Source organism: Chiloscyllium punctatum, chromosome 34 (genome assembly GCF_047496795.1).
Source record: "Chiloscyllium punctatum isolate Juve2018m chromosome 34, sChiPun1.3, whole genome shotgun sequence".
Lineage (NCBI taxonomy): Eukaryota > Metazoa > Chordata > Chondrichthyes > Orectolobiformes > Hemiscylliidae > Chiloscyllium > Chiloscyllium punctatum.
The window spans coordinates 44,332,894-44,353,618 of NC_092772.1; the positions used below are offsets into that span (position 1 = coordinate 44,332,894).

General features: G+C 45.0%; 1 protein-coding gene and 1 long non-coding RNA gene across 16 annotated transcripts in view; one reads left to right on the top strand and one right to left on the bottom strand.

Moving 5' to 3' along the window:
* The window catches only part of LOC140458803 (scavenger receptor cysteine-rich domain-containing protein DMBT1-like), a 144,196-nt gene that overhangs the window by 7,723 nt on the left and 115,748 nt on the right, over positions 1 to 20,725 (top strand). For 5 of the 15 annotated variants that reach the window (XR_011953704.1, XR_011953705.1, XM_072553446.1 and 2 more), the window contains exons 2-3: positions 3,469 to 3,639; positions 10,597 to 10,642. The gene's annotated coding sequence lies outside the window, so the exon portion shown is untranslated. The other 10 variants (XM_072553447.1, XM_072553448.1, XM_072553445.1 and 7 more) reach the window with 6 other exon arrangements.
* On the bottom strand, positions 4,671 to 20,135 carry LOC140458808 (uncharacterized). The gene is made up of 3 exons (XR_011953713.1): positions 19,998 to 20,135; positions 15,161 to 15,224; positions 4,671 to 4,733 (listed from the first exon to the last, which is right to left on the bottom strand). It is a non-coding gene; the product is annotated as an uncharacterized lncRNA (long non-coding RNA).

A 20,725-nucleotide genomic window follows, 5' to 3' on the forward strand; every position in this document is an offset into this window, starting at 1 on the left:
AGGATGATGGGGTAGATGGTGAAGACCGGGGGGGTAGGGGGGTCACGTCCTTGTTGTGGTTGGAGGGGTGGGATTCAATGGTAGAGGTGCAGGATGTGGATGAGATGCGCTGGAAAACATATTCAACTGTATGGGAGGGGAAATTGCAGTCTTTAAAGAAGGAGGCCATCTGGTGTGTTTTGTGGTGGAATTGGTCCTCCTGGGAGCAGATACTGCAGAGGCGGAGGAATTGGGAATACAGGAGATAGGGTGGGAGGAGGTGTAGTCCCGGCTGCTGTAGGAGTCAGTGGGTTTGTTGAAGATGTCAGTGTTGAATTGGTCACTGTTGATGGAAATGGAGAGGTCCAGGAAAGGGAGGGAGGTGTCTGAAATGGTCTAGGTGAACTTAAGGTCGGGGTGGAAGTTGATGAACTGCTCAACCTCCTCATGGGAGCACAAGGTGGTGCAGAATCAGTCATCAATGTAGCGGAGGAGAAGGTGGGGATTGATGCCGTCGTAACTATGAAAGATGGACTGTTCCTGGTAACCAACAAAGAGACAGGTATAGCTGGGGCCCATGCGGGTGCTCATGATCACTCCTTTCAGCTGGAAGAAGTGGGAGGATTCAAAGGAGAAATTATTGAGGGTTCAGCCAAACGAATTAGTGTCAGTGGAAGGATACTGGTGGGGACGTCAGGTGAGGAAGAAACGGAGGGTTTAGAGGCCTTGGACATAGCAGATGGAGGTGTAGAGGGACTGGATGTCCATGGTGAAGATGAGGCATTGGGGACTAGGGAAATAAAAGTCTTGAAGGAGGTGGAGGGCGTGGGTGGTGTCCTGAACACATGTGGAGAATGTCTGGACCGGGGGTATAGGAACGTATCAAGGTCATGGTGGAGGGGGCAGTAGGAGGAGGTGTCTTCTGACTTTAGTGGTATAGTGGTCAGTGCACCAAACTACCAATCCTCCCCCAACCCCACTCCCCCCTTGGTATAAATTGATAACTAGCCTGACACGTTCACTTCGGTGAAACTGACAGGTATAGATTGTGAACTCATTTACACAATTCATGCAGCAAACTCTGACGAGACAGATTTATAACTAAACTCACATGTTCAAATAGAAGAAACTGCCAGGTAGATACGAATAATGACTCCTGCATTCCCAGACCAAAAATAATTACAGGTAGCATACAATAAATGCATTTACACATTCACAAATCCAGAAATGGATTGATGCATTAGTCACACGCACATAGCAGAATCTGAAAGGAAGACATGAAAAATAACACTCATTCTTTCAGACAGTATAAACTGATATGTACAATTTGATAACTATGGTCACATATTGACAGAATCTGACAGGTAAAAAATTGATAACGGTGCTGATATTGACAGAGCAGAAACTGACAGGCATCAATAGACAGCCACAATCACATATTGACATAGTCAAATCTGATAGGGAGAGATTGACTGCTACATTCACATATCCACTTAAAACAAATTGACGAGAACAGGTTGATAACTATATTGACGTATTCACACAGCAGAGTCCAAAAAATACAGGTTGAGAACTCCACTCTCTCATTCACAAACCTGAAACTGACAGGTACAAATTAGTAACTACATTCTCAGATACACAGAACAGAAACTGTAGGTTAGTAACAACACTCACCTGTAAAGCAGAAACTGACAGGTAGAGATTGATACCTGCGCTCTCAGACATAGAGTCATAGAGATGTACAGCATGGAAAAAGACCCTTCGGTCCAACCCGTCCATGCAAGACCAGGTATCCCATATCCCTCCAAATCCTTCCTATTCATATACCAATCCAAATGCCTCTTAAATGTTGCAATTGTACCAGCCTCCACAACATCCTCTGGCAGCTCATTCCATACACGTACCACCCTCTGTGTGAAAAAGTTGCCCCTTACGTCTCGTTTATATCTTTCCCCTCTCACCCTAAACCTATGCCCTCTAGTTCTGGACTCCCCGACACCAGGGAAAATACTTTGTCTATTTATCCTATCCATGCCCCTTATAATTTTGTAAACCTCTATAAAGTCACCCCTCAGCCTCCGACTCTCCAGGGAAAACAGCCCCAGCCTGTTCAGCCTCTCCCTGTAGCTCAGATCCTCCAACCCTGGCAACATCCTTGTAAATCTTTTCTGAACCCTTTCAAGTTTCACAAAATTGTTCCAATACGAAAGAGACCAGAATTGCACGCAATATTTCAACAGTGGCCTAACCAATGTCCTGTACAGCCACAACATGACATCCCGACTCCTGTACTCAATACTCTGACCAATAAAGGAAAGCATACCAAACACCACCTTCACTATCCTATCTACTTATGACTCCACTTGTAATCTGAGGTAACCCTCTTCTCGGTCCACTACACCTCCAATTTTGGTGTCATCTGCAAACTTACTAACTGTTTTGCACATCAGAAACTGACAGGGACAGATTGGTAAATACAACCACTCATTCACATATCAGAGACTGACAGGTACAAATTTACCGTTTCACATAGCAGAAACTGACAGGTTCAGATTGATAACTACACTCTCATATTCACAGAGCAGAAATTGACAGGGACACATTGATGATTGCACATGGTAAAAACTAACATAAGTAGATTGGTAACTAAACTCACATATCTACATCCCAGAAACAGTCAAGGCGTGATCATTGTGTCAATATGTAAATAAATTTCTCAATCGGTCTCTGTTAGTTTCTAATATGTGGACACGAGTGTTATGAATGTGCACCTATCAGTCTCTGCTATGTGAATATGCCACCAGAGAGGACACATGCACAATGCATATACTGACAGGCACAATTGGATATGCAGACTCGCATATTCACCAAATGGGAACTGACTGGTATGTATCAATGCCGAAACTCATTTCCACGTAGCCACTTAACGTCGGGTAATCACAATCATGGAGCAGTACGGGTGTTGGTTTGTTTCTGGATCTTCCTTAATTGGATGGAATAATTATTTTTAAATCTCCAGACCAAAAGCAGTTCAGGGCAAGGGTGGAATCTGTTCAAATTGCTGCCTTTAAATAAGCAATCCTAATGATTAATGGGGCGGCATGGTGGCTCAGTGGTTAGCACTGCTGCCTCACAGCGCCAGAGCCCCAGGTTCGATTCCAGCCTTGGGCGACTGTCTGTGTGGAGTTTGCACGTTCTCCCCGTGTCTGCATGGGCTTCCTCCGGGTGCTCCGGTTTCCTTCCACAGTCCAAAGATGTGCAGGGCAGGTGAATTGGCCATGCTAAATTGCCCATAGTATTAGGTAAGGGGTAAATGTAGGGGTATGGGTGTTGCGCTTCGGCGGGGCGGTGTGGACTTGTTGGGCCGAAGGGCCTGTTTCCACACTAAGTAATCTAATCTAATCTAATCCTGATTATTAACTGAATACTACATTGATCAGTTAGATATTGTCAGACTTAGGTGATGTTGATAACTCTGTCTTCCTCCAGGCAAATAATTGAAGGGTGAAGACAATCTCGTGTTTCTTTGATACAAAGCCAAGTGTGACCAGCACCTTCTAACAAACAGAAGTATGTTACAACTACCAGAGTGGAGAATGTCCTTCCCATTGATACTGCACAGATTGAATCAGACTCACATTGAGCTCAATTTCCAGAGAGGTATGTTCAAACCAAGGGTCAAACACCATGAAGGGAAATGCAAGTTTATTGTTTGATTTCCTTCCATTCATAATGCAGACCAACCCATTTCCAATAAGTTTAGGCATTTATAGCCCATTGATACTTTGAAGGGGGAAGACTGAATCCTCATCCATGATATATACTCAGCCAATGAATCAAATCGACATTTATTAAGAGCATTTTTAAAGTAACAAACAAGGTTTAAAACAGCAATTCTGCTATGACATAGATTCAACAAACTTACGTGAGATAGTTGTTAAATACAGACATAGAATGAAACTGCACTCACAGAAATGAAGAGGTTTAACAAAAATAAAGAACAAATCGCACTTTCATTTTGTTTACTAATAACTGCAAAGGACAGAATTACTCCATTATCCCATACATAGACACAATAAATCAATTGTGGCTGTACGGTGCCTCACAGCACCAGGGTCCTGGGTTCAATTCCTGCCTGTCTGTGTGGAGTTTGCACATTCTCCCCGTGTCTGCGTGGGTTTCCTCCGGGTGCTCCAGTTTCCTCCCACAATCCAAAGAAGTGCAGGTCAGGTGAATTGGCCATGCTAAATTGCCCATAGTGTTAGGTGTGTTAGTCAGGGGTAAATACAGGGTAGGGGAATGGGTTTGGGTGGGTTTCTCTTCAGAGGGGCGGTGTGGGCTTGTTGGGCCGAAGGGCCTGTTTCCACACTGTAGAGAATCTAATCTAATAAATGACTTCCATACACAATAACAGAAATAGCTGGAAAAATGCAGCAGGTCTAGCAGTGTGTGTGAAGAGACAGCAGAGTTAATATTCTTTCAGCCCATTGAGTCTGCACTGGTCAGAAACAACCCGCGAACAATTCTATTGTTATTCCATTTCCATAAATATATCACAGTTGCAGAAGTGATGCCATTTTTTCTTTATCCCAACATTATCCCAACTTTATCCCTCAGTTTCTTCACCTTGCAGGAATCGATTTTTTTCTTTTGTTCTCTCTTCAACATAAAGACATATTTTAATAAATGTACACCTTTATTTTCAAATTTGCTCAATTGTTCTTCGAAGGGCCCTGTTTTCCTCTTGATCCTCCCTATGAAATATTGCACAAAACACACAAAAACCTGATGTCATGTTATCAAATAATCAGTATAATCAAACACTCATCTTTCAAAACAGTGGAGAAAGACAGATTTAGCCAAATCAAGAAGATTTACCAAGCTACTTATTTTGTTTTTTACAAGAAGATTCCAACAGTATTGTTTCTTCAATAAATATAGTTTCTCTGCTGCATGGCTGAAAATAAAGGTCTTCCTGCCTTTCTCCTTCCCACCATAAAACAACACAAGCATACCAGGAAAGGGAAGTAACAACACTGTACACGGCAGGATAATGTCCCAGCTACAAAAGAAAGGAGAAGTGAATGAGCCAAATCTCATTCCTTTATTGGGATCACTGTGGTCAGTCAGCCACAATGCAGTTGATTTATTCATTGCACTTTCTCTTTCATACTAACATACCTGCCTTTACTTCAGCAGTGTTCAAAAAAATGTGTCACTATGCATAGTTACCGTAGGTCTATTAAGTTTAAAATTGTGACGGAGAGGGACAAAACTGGTCCACTGGTTCAAGTCGTACACTGGGGCAAGATGAACTTTGATGGAACTAGACAGGAGCTTGTAGGGGTTGATTGGAGAGGTTTGTTTTCAGGCAAAAGGATCTCCAGCAAGTGGGAGGCCTTTAAAAGTGAGATAGCTAGAGTTCAAGGTCTATATATTCCTGTGAGGGTGAAGGGCAAGGTTGGCAGGAGAAGGAACTCTGGATGACAAGAGATAATGGAAGAGGAAAGGGTGGTATGAAAGCACGCACCAAGGCGAAGTCTCGGTCGTCTCGGGCTGGCCTGCAGTTCCCGGTGGGCCGTATTCACAGACTCCTGAGAAAGGGTAACTATGCTGAGCGTGTGGGGGCCGGAGCGCCGGTCTATCTGGCTGTGGTGCTCGAGTATCTGGCGGCTGAAGTCCTCGAACTGGCCGGGAACGCGGCCCGGGACAACAAGAAAACCCACATCATCCCCAGGCACTGCAGCTGGCCGTGCGCAACGACGAGGAGCTCAACAAGCTGCTGGGAGGGGTGACCATCGCTCAGGGAGGGGTGCTGCCTAATATCCAGGCCATGCTGCTGCCCAAGAAAACCGCCCCCACGAAAAAGTGAAGAGACTGATCTTGATTCTGACAACTTGAATTTTTCGAGGATGTAACTCTGAAGATGGACGAGGGAGATCCAGTGGATGTAGTGTACCTGGACTTTCAGAAAGCTTTTGATAAAGTCTCACACAGGAGGTTAGTGAGTAAAATTAGGGCGCACGGGATTGGGGGCAAAGTACTAGATTGGATTGAAAATTGGTTAGCTGATAGGAAACAAAGGGTAGTGATAAACAGCTCCATTTCGGAATGGCAGGTAGTGACCAGTGGGGAACCGCAGGGATCCGTGCTGGGACCGCAGCTTTTTACAATATATGTAAATGATAGAGAAGATGGTATCAGCAATAACATTAGCAAATTTGCTGATGATACAAAGCTGGGTGGCAGGGTGAAATGTGATGAGGAAGTAAGGAGATTACAGGGTGACCTGGAGACGTTAGGTGAGTGGGCAGATGCATGGCAGATGCAGTTTAATGTGGATAAATGTATGGTTGTCCACTTTGGTGGCAAGAACAGGAAGGCAGATTACTACCTCAATGGAATCAATTTAGGTAAAGGGGCAGTACAGAGAGAGCTGGGTGTTCTTGTACACCAGTCAATGAAGGTAAGCATGCAGGTACAGCAGGTAGTGAAGAAGGCTAATAGCATGCTGGCCTTCATAACAAGAGGAATTGAGTATAGAAGCAAAGAGGTGCTTCTGCAGCTGTACAGGGCCGTGGTTCAAACCACACCTGGAGTACTGTGTGCAGTTCTGGTCTCCAAATTTGAGGAAAGACATTCTTGCTATTGAGGGAGTGCAGCGTAGGTTCACGAGGTCAATTCCTGGAATGGCGGGATTACCTTACACTGAAAGACTGAAGCGACTGGGCTTGTATACCCTTGAGTTTAGAAGACTGAGAGGGGATGTGATTGAGACATATAAGATTATGAAAGGATTGGACACTCTGGAGGCAGGAAACATGTTTCCGCTGATGGGTGAGTGCCGAACCAGAGGACACAGCTTAAAAATACGGGGTAGACCATTTAGGACAGAGATGAGGAGAAACTTCTTCACCCAGAGAGTGGTGGCTGTGTGGAATGCTCTGCCCCAGAGGGCAGTGGAGGCCCAGTCTCTGGATTCATTTAAGAAAGAGTTGGATAGAGCTCTCAAAGATAGTGGAATCAAGGGTTATGGAGATGAGGCAGGAAGAGGATACTGATTGGGAATGATCAGCCATGATCATATTGAATGGCGGTGCAGGCTCAAAGGGCTGAATGGCCTATTCCTGCACAATAGTGTCTATTGTCTAACCCAAAGGCTCTTTTCAGAGCCGCTCACAATATCAGAGAAAGAAACTAGACCCCCACCTCTGTCAGGTTGATCTTATTTTTGCTTTAAATCAGCTACACATTTCCATAATCTGCATCCCCTGCATTTTGCTACCCCATTCTATGCATCCTAATTCTTGCTGAATCGTATTATAATTGCCCTTGCCCCATTGATAACTCTTGACCTGTGGCATTTACCTATCCCTTTCCATCCATAAACTAAACATAACTGAATTATGGTCACTCTCTCCAAAGTGCTCACCTACAACTAAATCAAACACCTGGCCTGGTTCTTCCACACTGTAGGGGTATCTAATCTAATCTAATCTAATCTAATCTAATCTAACCAAGCACCAGATGCAGTGTGGCCTCCCCTCTTGTTGGCCCTTCGACATAATGTGTCAGGAAACCCTCCTCTGTACACATTGGACAAAAACTGATCCCATCCGACGGTCTAGAGTTATAACATTTCCAGTCAATATTGGGGAAGTTAAAGTCCCCGATAATGACCACCCTGTTCCTTTCACTCCTACCCAGAATAATGTTGCTAATCCTCTCTCCCGCCTTCCTGGAACTCTGCGGAGGTCTATAAAGAACTCCAAGCAGTGTGACCTCTCCTCTCCTGTTTCTAACCTCAGCCCACACTACCTCAGTAGACGAGCCCTCATCAAATATTCTCTCAGTCACCGTTATACTATCTTTGACTAATAAGGCCATGCCTGTTTTTAGTGAAAGATCTAAACCCTGGAACCTGCAACATCCATTCCTCACCCTGCTCTATCTGCCGCCGAATCCATACATAGTGTGGCCCTGGCGTTTCAGAGCGTACACCACATCCATGGGGGGTGGGGAACCGTCTTGCGTTCAGCGTGCTCAGTGTAGGCGACTATATCCCTGATCACATTCTCCAGGAAAACCCTTTAATACCCTGTGACTCTCCTCGTCGATCAAGCCCGAGATGCGCTTGACCCCGCCACGGCGAGCCAGGCGCCGGGTGGCTGGTTTCGTGATGCCCTGGATGTTATCCCGGAGCACTTTGCGGTGTCGCTTCGCTCCACCTTTCCCCAGGCCCTTCCACCTCTCCCAGACATCACGTTTCTTCACTCAAACCGCTGCTGAATGAGAGCGGAGCTGCCTCCCCTTCCCTGATGATACAGCCTGGCCCGGCCCTGACTGAGAAATGGACAGAGAGTGAGAGACAGTCCCGGCAGGAAAGTGAGGGACAGACAGAGCCCAGAAATGGCTCTGACCATCCACTTCCTCCTCCAGCTCACTCCAGCCCCGAACTGTGTCTGTAACTGAACCTTTCCGCACAGTGGCCGGGAACTCCGTGCTCAGCGGGAAACCCACAGACTTCAACCTCATGTTCATAGAGAGGGAAAACAAGAGCTTCATCAAAACAGTTTATTCCAATTAATCGCCATGCCCCGGCCTCTCTCTAACAAGACAACACCGCTGTTTCCATTTCAATATCAGCTTCTCCTCCTGCCGCTGAATTCAACCAAGTCATTTCTTGGGGATTCTGTGTGAAGTGGGGTTTCTGCCCCAGTGTTCCTCTCTTAAGACACTGTTTCTCTGAATGTGGGAAATGGAAACACTGAAAGTGTCCCTGAGCTGTGACAGTGACAGTGAGAACAGGACCTCACGCTGAATCATTGTGGAGTGTGGGAGAGAGGTTGGATGTAAAAAAAAATTGCAAGGAAGTGCACATTCGAGCTTTTCAAATACACCCAGAGGATTTCAGCGAGCCCTCTGAAGAGGGCTCAGTGGTTAGCACTGCTGCCTCACAGTGCCAGGGTCCCAGGTTCGATTCCCACCTCAGGCAACTGTCTGTGTGCAGTTTGCACATTCTCCCTGTGTCTGCGTGGGTTTCCTCCGGGTGCTCTGGTTTCCTCCCACAGTCCAAAGATGTGCAGGTCAGGGTGAATTGGCCATGCTAAATTCCCCGTAGTGTTAGGTGCATTAGTCAGAGGGGAAATGGGTCTGGATGGGCTACTGTTCGGAGGGTTGTTGTGGACTTGTTGGGCCGAAGGGCCTGTTTCCACACTGTAGGGAATCTAATCGAAACTTCGGACGTGAAATCAAACATCGGGACACCCTCCCCTGTCCCACCAGAGCCCCAGTTTGTTTTTGACACAGTCCACCCGATCAGCAGGGCTCGGGACCAACAGTCTGGTCCCCGGGCTCTGTCTGTTAAATAGAGTCGGCTATGAAAGCCAACCGTCAACTTTTAGTTTATATTGAGCTCAGAAATCAATCATTATTGTCGAGCATAAAAAAAGACATTAAATGTCCATTCTTGGGGCAGGGTGGTGTTTACCTCGGGGACAGACCTGTCCTGGGGGGGGGGGGGGGGGGGGGAGTATTCGAAATGTTCTCTACACAGGATCCTGGGATGAGTGGAATTATCCAACCAGGAGAAACTGAGCAAACTGGGCCTATAATCCAGAGAGTTTAAAGCCATGGGAGTTTATCACAGTGAGATGTCATTTTATTGAGGGGGTAGATTCACTCTTAGAATCTCCAGAGTGTGGAAACAGGCCCTTTGGCCCAACAGGTCCACACCAACCTTCCAAAGAGTATCCCACCCAAACACATTCCCTTATCCTATTATTTTAAACCTCCTTGGTCTAATGCATCTCAGAAAGGGGTTCCAGTCTCAGGATATGGGCTGACCATTTTGCATGGAGAGTCCTTCAATCAGGTGGTTGTCAATCTATGCAATTGTCTCCCCCAGGAAACTATTCTGTTGTTGATTATATTTAAGACAGAGGTCAATAGAAATTTGGGTATGTAGAGAATTAAGGGATGTGGGGGTATGGAACTGACCGAGAAGATCTGCTAGCGGGCAACACGATGGTTCAGTGGTCAGCACTGCTGCCTCACAGCACCAGGGCCCCAGGTTCGATTCCAGCCTCGGGTGACTGTCTGTGTGGAGTTTGTACATTCTCCCCGTGTCTGTGTGGGTTTCCTCCCACAGTCACAAAGATGTGCAGCTCAGGTGAATTGGCCATGCTGAATTGCCCCATAGTGTTAGGTGCATTAGTCAGAGGGAGATCGGTCTGGGTGGGTTACCCTTTGGAGGGTTGGTGTGGATTGGTTGGGTCGAAGGGCCTGTTTCCACACTGTCGGGAATCTAATCTAATCTAATCTAAACTGAATGGCACAGCAGCTTGAAGGGCAGTACAGATAATGGAGGGGGCTTCCCAATAAGAAGCTAGGCCTGTCCTTGTGACTACCCCAAACAGACGGGTAGTCCATGGCGACACAGTATGATCACCCTGGGTGCTTAGGGTGAAAGCTGCTCAACACAAAGAGATGGGTCTTTTGGCAAGAGATGCAATTATTGTCCCAGATTGGTTACTTCCATCCCAGAATTGCCGTTAGGAGTCTCATACCACAAAGAGCCTGAACACCTGTAATAACAGAGATACATTCCTCCTGTAGGCATACACATGAGATGCGAGGACCCATAGGGGAGCAGTGGCGGTTGGTAAGTACACCCCCATCCTAATATTAGAGTAAGTAATAGCAACTAAGTAATAGTCAAAAGAAATGTTATGTCTGGTAAACACCTTAGAAGTATTCCATACTCCTTTGTTGGGATTTGGAAGGGGAAAGGGGTAAAAGAGTAAAGTTTCTCCCTTTTCTCTTTTGCGATGTGCAGATTTAGACCTTTTTGAATAGAGGCAAGGCTTACCTGGGCCACAAATAACACAATTGAAATCAAACCAGCATAAAACACCTTGACAGGGTAAAGGCCATTGAGAATTGTCCTGTAAACGAACTGTCCGATCTTCTTAATGCAGTTGACCATTGTGACAGTCACTCTTGGTAACGTTACATGCATTGAAGGAATCAGTCTCTCAGCACACAAGAACATCTTTTTGGTATAAATGATGGACAGTGTCTGGTCGCTCAGGATCACACGGGTAACAGTCCCTTCTTCAGCACCAATGCCAGCGATGACGAGTCCACAGAGCAGGGTAAGTTCGATCTTCATCATCTCTCTCCCCCCTTGCAAGGGGCTCATCTGATGACCTTGTAATGATGGAGGTGCCCGGCGACCTTATCAGCAGTAGGGGTGATGAGGAGGACTTGGAAGGACCCCTTCCACCAAGGTTGGACACTGGGGTGTATCCATTGTAATAGAGTCTAAGCCATTCCCTCTTTGCCCAAGTGTGTACAAAATACAGAAACAACTAAAATAGTCGGCAGCAAAAAAGAAACGCAAACTTGTCCAGCAGGAGTGACCCACATTTTGGTTTGCGTATCGAAGGAGTACCCTATTTGAGGCCAGAGTTTGTGCTCTTCAGTAGGGGGCTTCCCCTGTGATTTTGTACCTTTCCCAGATCTGGCATACCTACCCCCACATTGTCTCTATCCGAGCTTTGCTGGGGATCCAATGGGACCAAAGGTTTGGGTGTAAGGCTGGCTGCTTGGCAGCAGCATCCACCTGCCTCATTACTTTGGAAACTCTATCAGTTGCCTCAGCATGAGACGAACATCTTAATAACTGCAAGATTGATTGGACAAAAAGCATTCCTATAACGCTGCCCCATGGAGGTTAAAAATCCTTGATGTTTCCACAAGGCTCCAACATCGTGGGTCACACCAAAAGCACAACGAAGAGTCAGTGTACATTAGCAGATTTTCCTTTTCCTAGGACGCAAGCATGTCGATTCCCCATGTTAGCTCCAAGGTAACATTAAAGACACATCACTCCCCAGTGGCCACATTCCCACAGTTAAAGCAAGGGCTAGCCATTTGTCCCTGGGGGATTTTGCTGTCTTGTTCCCAATCCCAAAGGTGTAATATTAAACCTGCTTGTCCCCATTTCCGGGGTCTCCCCGGGAAAAGGTTGCTCAAGATGGTCTGTGAGTGGGCATCTGAGGTAGGTTACACCCCCAGTGGGTATCCTGGACTGAATCAACCCTGTCAGGGCTGGCACACGGCATTTGGGTTTGCGAGGGCACTGGATATAATTGGTTTTACCTGTAACTTGCATCGTGGTTCAGTCTGGTTCTGGCAATCCCAATAGAAAACTACCGCTAACCTCATTTGTGACTGGAAATTCCTGGACTAGTTCATACTGTATGTCTGGTTCATGTCAGTGACACCAGGAGGAAAACATTGCAAAAGCATAGGGTTAAAAAAGGTGATCAAGCTTCTTGATTATTTTTCAATTGTATACCACTTCTGTTAGACAGATAGTCACATATTTCTGTATTATAACACAAGTCATTCATATTCCGGCTAATCCCAGAATTTTGCTGCATTTACATCACTATCACTCTTGGACATACTGAGCAAATTGGGCCAGTTTATTCTTGCAGTCAGGGGCATGCTTCATTTACATTACTCTAATTGTCATGATGGGCCCTGGTTTAGGATGGCACAGGCCACTCACCCCCATGATATCAGCTATGAAAACCAGATAGTTTCAAAAGGAGAACAAGTTTGTAATGGGGGGGGGAGGGAGCAGTGTGCTGGGGACAATCAGATGTTAGGGGCTCAGCAGGTATCCAGGAATAAAATCCCCATCCTCAAATCAAGTCGGTATGCCAGACATATACTCTACTTGGAAGAGTACACTGTTTCTCCTGTCCCTTTTATTTTTTCATATACCCGTTCAGTCAGCTATGAACAGCTCCCAGCTTTTGGGAGTTCCATCTGCAATACAGACCTCTATTCCCAATCACATGGAGAATTCCTTCAACTGCCCAGTAAGGTATCTTTCCATTCTTTAGTTAGCAAAGAATTAATGCAGCCATGCTTCAAATTAACCATGAGGCAATGAGAAAGGTCACTGACAATCTGTAAAGGAATAAAACGAAGCAATCCTGCCCATTTATTCTGATTTTGTGATTCAGGGTTAATACAATTGATTAAATTTTTAAAAATCATTATCTGTAATTCAGAGGTGAAAACTGAACAAGTGACTAAGACATTTTAAATGTCATCAAGATATTCACTATTTAAAATGTAAAATGTGTACAGTTTTCCAACTCTGAAATCCATTGTAATTACCCAGTTCGAGTTTCTTAATTTAAATCCCAGATTAGGTTCTATAAGTGGTTCTGACCGGTCATTGCTCATTTACAATGCGATTGGGCGTGAAATGACTGCAGTTGCCTTAAAAGGTCTTATCTACTCACATGGTAACAAAATACTTCTCATGTACAAATAATTGCTGACCTCAAAGACACAGATTAGCCATAGGATGTTAATTTTGTTCCATGATTTATCACAACCTAATGTTGAACTGAAACTTCAACTGTCATTGGGGGGGGGGGGTGGGGGGGAATTGATATAAAATAAAGGTACGACTTGCACACCATGATTGCCAATGAAACACAGCAGTCTTAAAAGTAAGTGGAAACAAACGAATCTGAAACAAATCTTCTAGTATAATTTTCTGAAAACAATTCTGTTGGTTTGGGATATTTTGGATCTGTCTTTATGCTTCCAGTTTTACAAAATTTAACTAAATTAAACAAAGTTCATGCAATTCCTCCACTCAATGAGCAAACGTTAAAGTCTGAAGTGATTTTCCTCAATGTTAGGTTTAGATTATAAGTAAAATTGAGCAGAGACCTGCTCTCATCCTGGAAGAGAATGATTCTGCAGCTGAGGCCCAGGTATAGTGCTACTGCTTTAATTCCTTTAGTCAATTCTTTCATTAGTCCAACACGTCGGGGTGAGGGGGGGGTGACATTGTGGGGAATCTGAGAGCAAGTTTATACTGATATCAGATGGTGCAGAATCAAAGGAGAAGATTCTTTTTAAAGATTATAATGTCGTATTCCTCTGTATTAAACTGATTTGAAATTGAATAAGATTAGCTTTCATGTAAGCATAAAAGTGATTAGTTAGAAATTGACAGTAGGGCAGTCATGGCCTGTAAGAAGAACAAGGGTTAACATTTCATTTCATAATCACTGATGGATCTTTAACCTTAAAAGAAATCTTGTTAAATTCTCAAAATGCAAATCAAATTCGAAAGTCCCCAATCTCAAGCTCCGGGGTAAAAAACACAAACAAGCAAATGTGCATCCAAATCGAATGTGAAAGGGTTAAAAGCTTTCTGCAAGCTGCAGGGAATCAGCGCTGATTTTCTCTCTCTCTCTCACACACACACACAAACATTTTAAGGTAATGAAGCACTCATATTCCAGGAGTCAAAGCTAGGGAGTTTTAGCCTCATAAATCTTGGCTGTGGCACATAGCTGCTGAACCAAATGTATGAGAATTGTATCATTGGCAGCTTTCTTTTTTTTAAAAACATGACAAAAGCAACCACCCTCTATATTTCATAAGCAAAGAACAAACACCAAAACAAACAGACAAACAAGACAAGCCAAGCCAAACAGATACAGAGAAGATAATCTCAACCTAAAACTTTCACTAGTCAACAACCTGACAACGAACAACAAGACTAGTGATTTCTCCAAAACATTCAACGTTTGTGCGTTAGCACTGCTGCCTCACAGCGCCTGAGACCCAGGTTCAATTCCCGCCTCAGGCGACTCTCTGTGTGGAATTTGCACATTCTCCCCGTGTCTGCGTGGATTTCCTCTAGGTGCTCCGGTTTCTTCCCACAGTCCAAACAAAAAAATGTGCTGGTCAGGTGAATTGGCCATGCTAAATTGCCCGTAATGTTAGGTGAAGGGGTGAATGTTGGGGAATGGGTCTGGGTGGGTCGGTGTGGACTTGTTGGGCTGAAGGGCCTGTTTCCACACTGTAAGTAATCTAATCCAATCTAAAATTCTAAAACCCAGACAGTTTCGTTATAAAATATCATGATACTTCGTTGTTTCATCTATCACAGAACAATTTGAGAATCAATTTAAACAACACCAATCCAATCAAATCTGAGTCCCTGACTTCTCTTTCTTTTTTTAAAAAAAAGAGTCCCTGACTCTATTTCGGATCTGCAGGTCCCCGACCTGTCAGTGGGAGTCCCTGAGGTCCCCGAATCCTCTTTAATCTTTTCTGAATGAATTCTTACCAAGGTCGATCCTCCTCGGGCTGGCCTGAGATGATGAGCAGCGAGGGGTTGAGTCAACCGCGACCTGAATGAGAGGAAAGCCAAACGGATAAAATACATGTGTCTGGTTGGCCGATTCCTCTAAACTCAATAGTGGAGGACTCAAGACTCTTTCACCGCTGCCTACAATCCGTTCCTGCCGAGTCCAAGTCACAACACCAAATGAAGATCTGGATCCCCGGAGGGCGGTGGGGGTCTCTCTGTTCCGTGATCGGTCAATTAACAGTCACAACTTGTCTGGTCCTTTAACATTTTATTTCTCATACGGCTGGGCACAAATCATCCAGAAACACAGACGTTAAACATTTCAGTGTTCCTCAGAGGAGCTGTGCACATGGCTTAAAACAAAGACATTTTTATACTTTTCTTAAAGAAAGGTACAGGCCATAATTGTGTAGTACATTCAGACGGTTACCAATAAACTTACAAAATAATCTTAACTGACAGCTACACAACCCAATGATGTTTCCTAGGAACCAACTTTGTTTTCTAACACTTAAGCCACCCTTATCTCACAAGCTGAATCTTTGCACCTGCACTTGAAGGTCAGTTCGGATGGTCAGTAATGTCTTATCAAATCTAGTTATTTCTATGCTGTAAAGAAAGTATTGTCTGCTAAATCTTTGTTGAGGCAGACTGTGGTTAGTCAATTATGCAGCTATAGCAGGATTAAAAGCAATTTTATGCAGCTTTTAGCAGAATTGTCAATTGGCAGCCGAGAAGCCATTTTGTCATATTATTTACAATGAGAAGCCATTGTATTTCCACCTAACTTAGTAAGAGCAAAATGTTCCTGACAACAACTGGTTACCTCAGCCTGTATTCAAGATTTCACACATACACACAAACACTCTCTCATACACATGCTCTCTCTCAGGTATGCATACCCCCGCCCCATCACACCCATGCACACACACACTCTGCCAAACATACACACACTTTCTCACTCCCTGTCATGCATGCACACACACGTACACATATATCTATGGGTAAATTTGCATTTGGAGAATTGTATTTGCAGATATTCCATTTTGTTCAAAAAGCACACAATCAATAGGCAGATAATATTTTTTATCATCCATGTGACATTTTATAAGTTACTCCTCTGGAAACAGAACCAGTGATTCAAGATTGGAATATACACAGACTCTAACCGCACACCTTTAATGCATTGTCTGAGCTGAGTTGTCACTTTTTTTTGTAAAGCCATAAATTATCTCGGGAATTTAACTTTGTGAGAAACAAAGCCCACTCACTTCAATAATTTCAGTCCGAGACAAGATCTGAATCAGTAGTGCCATTTATTTCACTCTTGCAAGAGGGGTGTTGTGTCCACTGTCCACAAGGCAGGGACACACACACACTGAATTCAACTAGTATACAATATTTGTGTAATTTGGTTCCTATTCTTTCATCTCATTACTCCTCCCCTGTTTACATCTCCCACTTCCCTAAGACCAGCGCCCATTACTCTTGTTTATCTCTTGCCTTATCCAGCTTTGTCTGTGACAAAATGCTTATTTCTGACCTCACAAGGCCGTTTGGCCACATCCCACCGTGGTCCATTGTTAGGTATATCCTCCTTCACTACCATCTATTTCCCTTACTTGTTATGATCTTATGACTTCATGATTTCTTGATTGTGGTTTGTTCTTGTTTTTGCAGAAGCAGGAAATAGATGCTTATAATTATAAAAAGGGGGGGGGTGGCGTTGCTAATTAGAAATGGTATAATGGCTGCAGAAAGGCAGTTCGAGGGGGATCTTCCTTTGGAGGTAGTATGGGCTGAAGTCAGAAAGAGGAAAGGAGCAGTCACGTTGTTGGGTGTTTACTATAGGCCCCCCCAATAAGCAGCAGAGATGTGGAGAAACAGATTGGGAAACAGATTTTGGAAAGGTGCAGAAGCCACAGGGTAGTAGTCATGGGCGATTTCAACTTCCCAAATATTGATTGGAAGCTCTTTAGATCAAGTAGATTGGACAGGGCGGTGTTTGTGCAGTGTGTCCAGGAAGCGTTTCTAACTCAGTATGTAGAATGTCCGACGAGAGGGGAGGCCATATTGGATTTGGTACTTGGTAACGAACCGGGACAAGTGATGGGCTTGTTAGTGGGTGAGCATTTTGGTGATGGTGAGCACAATTCTGTGACTTTCACCTTGGTTATGGAGAGAGATAGGTGCGTGCAACAGGGTAGGTTTTACAATTGGGGGAAGGGTAAATACGGTGCTGCAAGACAGGATCTGAGGAGCATAAATTGGGAGCATAGGCTGTCAGGGAAGGATGTCACTGAAATGTGGAACTTTATCAAGGAACAGATACGACGTGTCCTTGATATGTATGTACCTGTCAGGCAGGAAGGAGATGGTCGTGTGAGGGAACCTTGGTTGACGAGGGAGGTTGAATGTCTTGTAAGGAAGAAGAAGGAGGCTTACATAAGGTTGAGGAAACAAGGTTCAGACAGAGCGTTGGAGGGATACAGGAGGGAGCTGAAGGGATTAGGAGAGCTAAGAGAGGGCATGAAAAATCTTTGGCAGGTAGGATCAAGGATGCACTTTTTGCGTATGTGAGAAACATGAGAATGACGAGAACGAGGGTAGATCCGATCAAGGACAGAAGTGGGAGACTGTGTATTGAGTCGGAAGAGATAGGAGACATCTTGAATGAGTACTTTTCTTGATTATTTACAAATGAGAGGGACCATATTGTTGAAGAGGAGAGTGTGAAACGGACTGGTAAGCTAGAGGAGATACTTGTTAGGAAGGAAGATGTGTTGGGCATTTTGAAAATCTTGAGGATAGACAAGTCCCTCAGGCCTGACGGGATATATCCTAGGATTATGTGGGAAGCAAGAGAGGAAATTGCAGAACCGTTGGCAATGATCTTTTTGTCTTCACTGTCAAGGGGGGTGGTGCCAGGGGACTGGAGAGTGGCGAATGGTGTGCCCCTGTTCAAAAAAGGGAATAGGGATAACCCCGGGAATTATAGGCCAGTTAGTCAAAGGGTACTGAGGGATAGGATTTATGAGTATCTGGAAAGACACTGCTTGATTAGGGACAGCCAGCACGGATTTGTGAGGGGTAGGTCTTGCCTTACAAGTCTTATTGAATTCTTTGTGGAGGTGACCAAGCACATGAATGAGGGTAGACCAGTGGATGTAGTGTCCATGGATTTTAGTAAAGCATTTGATAAGGTTCCCCATGGTAGGCTTATGCAGAAAGTCAGGAGGCATGGGATAGCGGGAAGTTTGGCCAGTTGGATAGAGAACTGGCTAACCGGTTGAAGTCAGAGAGTGGTGGTAGATGGTAAATATTCAGCCTGGAGCCCAGTTACAAGTGGAGTTCTGCAGGGATCAGTTCTGGGTCCCCTGCTGATTGTAATTTTTATTAATGACTTGGAAGAAGGAGTTGAAGGGTGGGTCAGTAAATTTGCAGGCGATACGAAGATTGGTGGAGTTGTGGATGGTGAGGAGGGCTGTTGTTAGCTGCAAAGGGACTTAGATATGATGCAGAGCTGGGCTGAGGAGTGGCAGATGGAGTTCAACCCTGCCAAGTGTGAGGTTGTCCATTTTGGAAGGACAAATAAGAATGCAGAATACAGGGTTAATGGTAGGGTTCTTAGTAAGGTGGAGGAGCAGAGGGATCTTGGGGTCTGTGTTCATAGCTCTTTGAAAGTTGCCACTCAGGTGAAAAGAGCTTGTAAGAAGGCCTATGGTGTATTAGCGTCCATTAGCAGAGGGATTGAATTCAAGAGTCATGAGGTGATGTTTCAGCTGTATAGGACCTTGGTAAGGCCACATTTGGAGTACTGTGTGCAGTTCTGGTCGCCTCACTTTAGGAAAGATGTGGAAGCTTTGGAGAGGGTGCAGAGGAGATTTACCAGGATGTTGCCTGGAATGGAGAATAGGTCGTACGAGGATAGGTTGAGAGTGCTAGGCCTTTTCTCATGGGAACGGAGAAGGATGAGGGGTGACTTGATCGAGGTTTATAAGACAATCAGGGAAATAGATAGAGTAGACAGTTCCCGGGTACGACAGAGTGTTACGAGGGGACATAAATTTAAGGTCAAGGGGGGGATGTCAGGGGTAGGTTCTTTACCCAGAGAGTGGTGGGGGCATGGAATGCGCTGCCTGTGGGAGTGGCAGAGTCAGCATCATTGGTGACCTTTAAGCGGCAATTGGATAGGTACATGGATAGGTGCTGAATCTAGGACAAATGTTCAGCATAACATCGTGGGCTGAAGGGCCTGTTCTGTGCTGTATTGTTCTATGTTCTAACTACTGTTTGTACAGGGATATCTGGCTTAACCCCCTCCCCTCACAGCACCTTATCTATTTGTCTGTAACATCTACCATTGTTTGCAGGCACGTTTCACTCTTGTATGCACATTTTAGCTAATACAAAAACAATTATATGTTTCTTTCACATAGTTTTCATTCTTGGAAACTCAGCTCCAGGCTGAAACAGTTATACACTGGTGTGAGTTCATTTAGCTTGTGTAAGAAATTGTGATTGCAGAAGTAACACTGTTTTACCTATATCCCACAATTGAAAGAAGTTCTGGGATTTACATATTAATAAACCGAAACCTGCAACTGATTCTAAAAGATGAAAGACTTAACAGCAATCTAGATTTGCTCAATACATTGCATCACTTGTATGATACTATGATCTTTTGCTATAAATTGTGTCCTATGATCCTGCTGATGAAGGAGCAGCCCTCCGAAAGCTTGCAATTCCAAACAAACCTGTTGGACTATGACCTGGTGTTGTGTGATTTTTATGTAAACTTCACCTTACTCACAGAATAGCAAAACCTGCGCAGGCGCAGTACCATCTGTGAGTGGAGCATGCGCGACGTCACTCATGGCGACGGAGGAGTCACTTCACCCGCGGGTCCGACACTGATAATAGTCTGGCAGGACGAGGAGGCCGCCGGATACACGGCAAAGTGTCGTTAACGTATTGAGTAAGCCGCGTGCCCGAGCACGACCGCCCGGTGTTTCGACTCGAAATCGCCGTCGCTATCTTAATTGGTAACGACGGGCCATAGGGCGCAGGCGCGGAGAACCGAGTGTGTTCGGTGAGGCGCGTGCGCAGCCGCTATGTTCGCGGGCCCGAGATCACATGACACCAGGTTAGACGCTGATAGGTTTATTTAAAATCACGAGCTTACCAACGGCTGGCCCTTCGTCACGTGACAAGTGACCCGACCAGAATTAATGGGCAGAGAGAGAGAGATCGAACAAATAATGTGAGTGAATATATGTTGTTGTTCCCGTTCAGTAGCAGGCCAGCCCCGATGTTAACTGGGCTGGTCATCGTGTGAAAGGTTTAGAGGGAGCGGAATTATTTAACAAACATCCGGTGCATCTTTTCAAGCCCCAGGACTGAAGGCCTGAGCAGGACTGGACTGGACTGGGCTCCAGTTCAGGGGAAACTGAGGGCGGCAGCTGCTGCTGGAAAAGCACAGCGGGGCAGGAAAATCAGCGTTCCCGGCAAAAGACCTTCATCAGGAATAGAGGGGGGGGG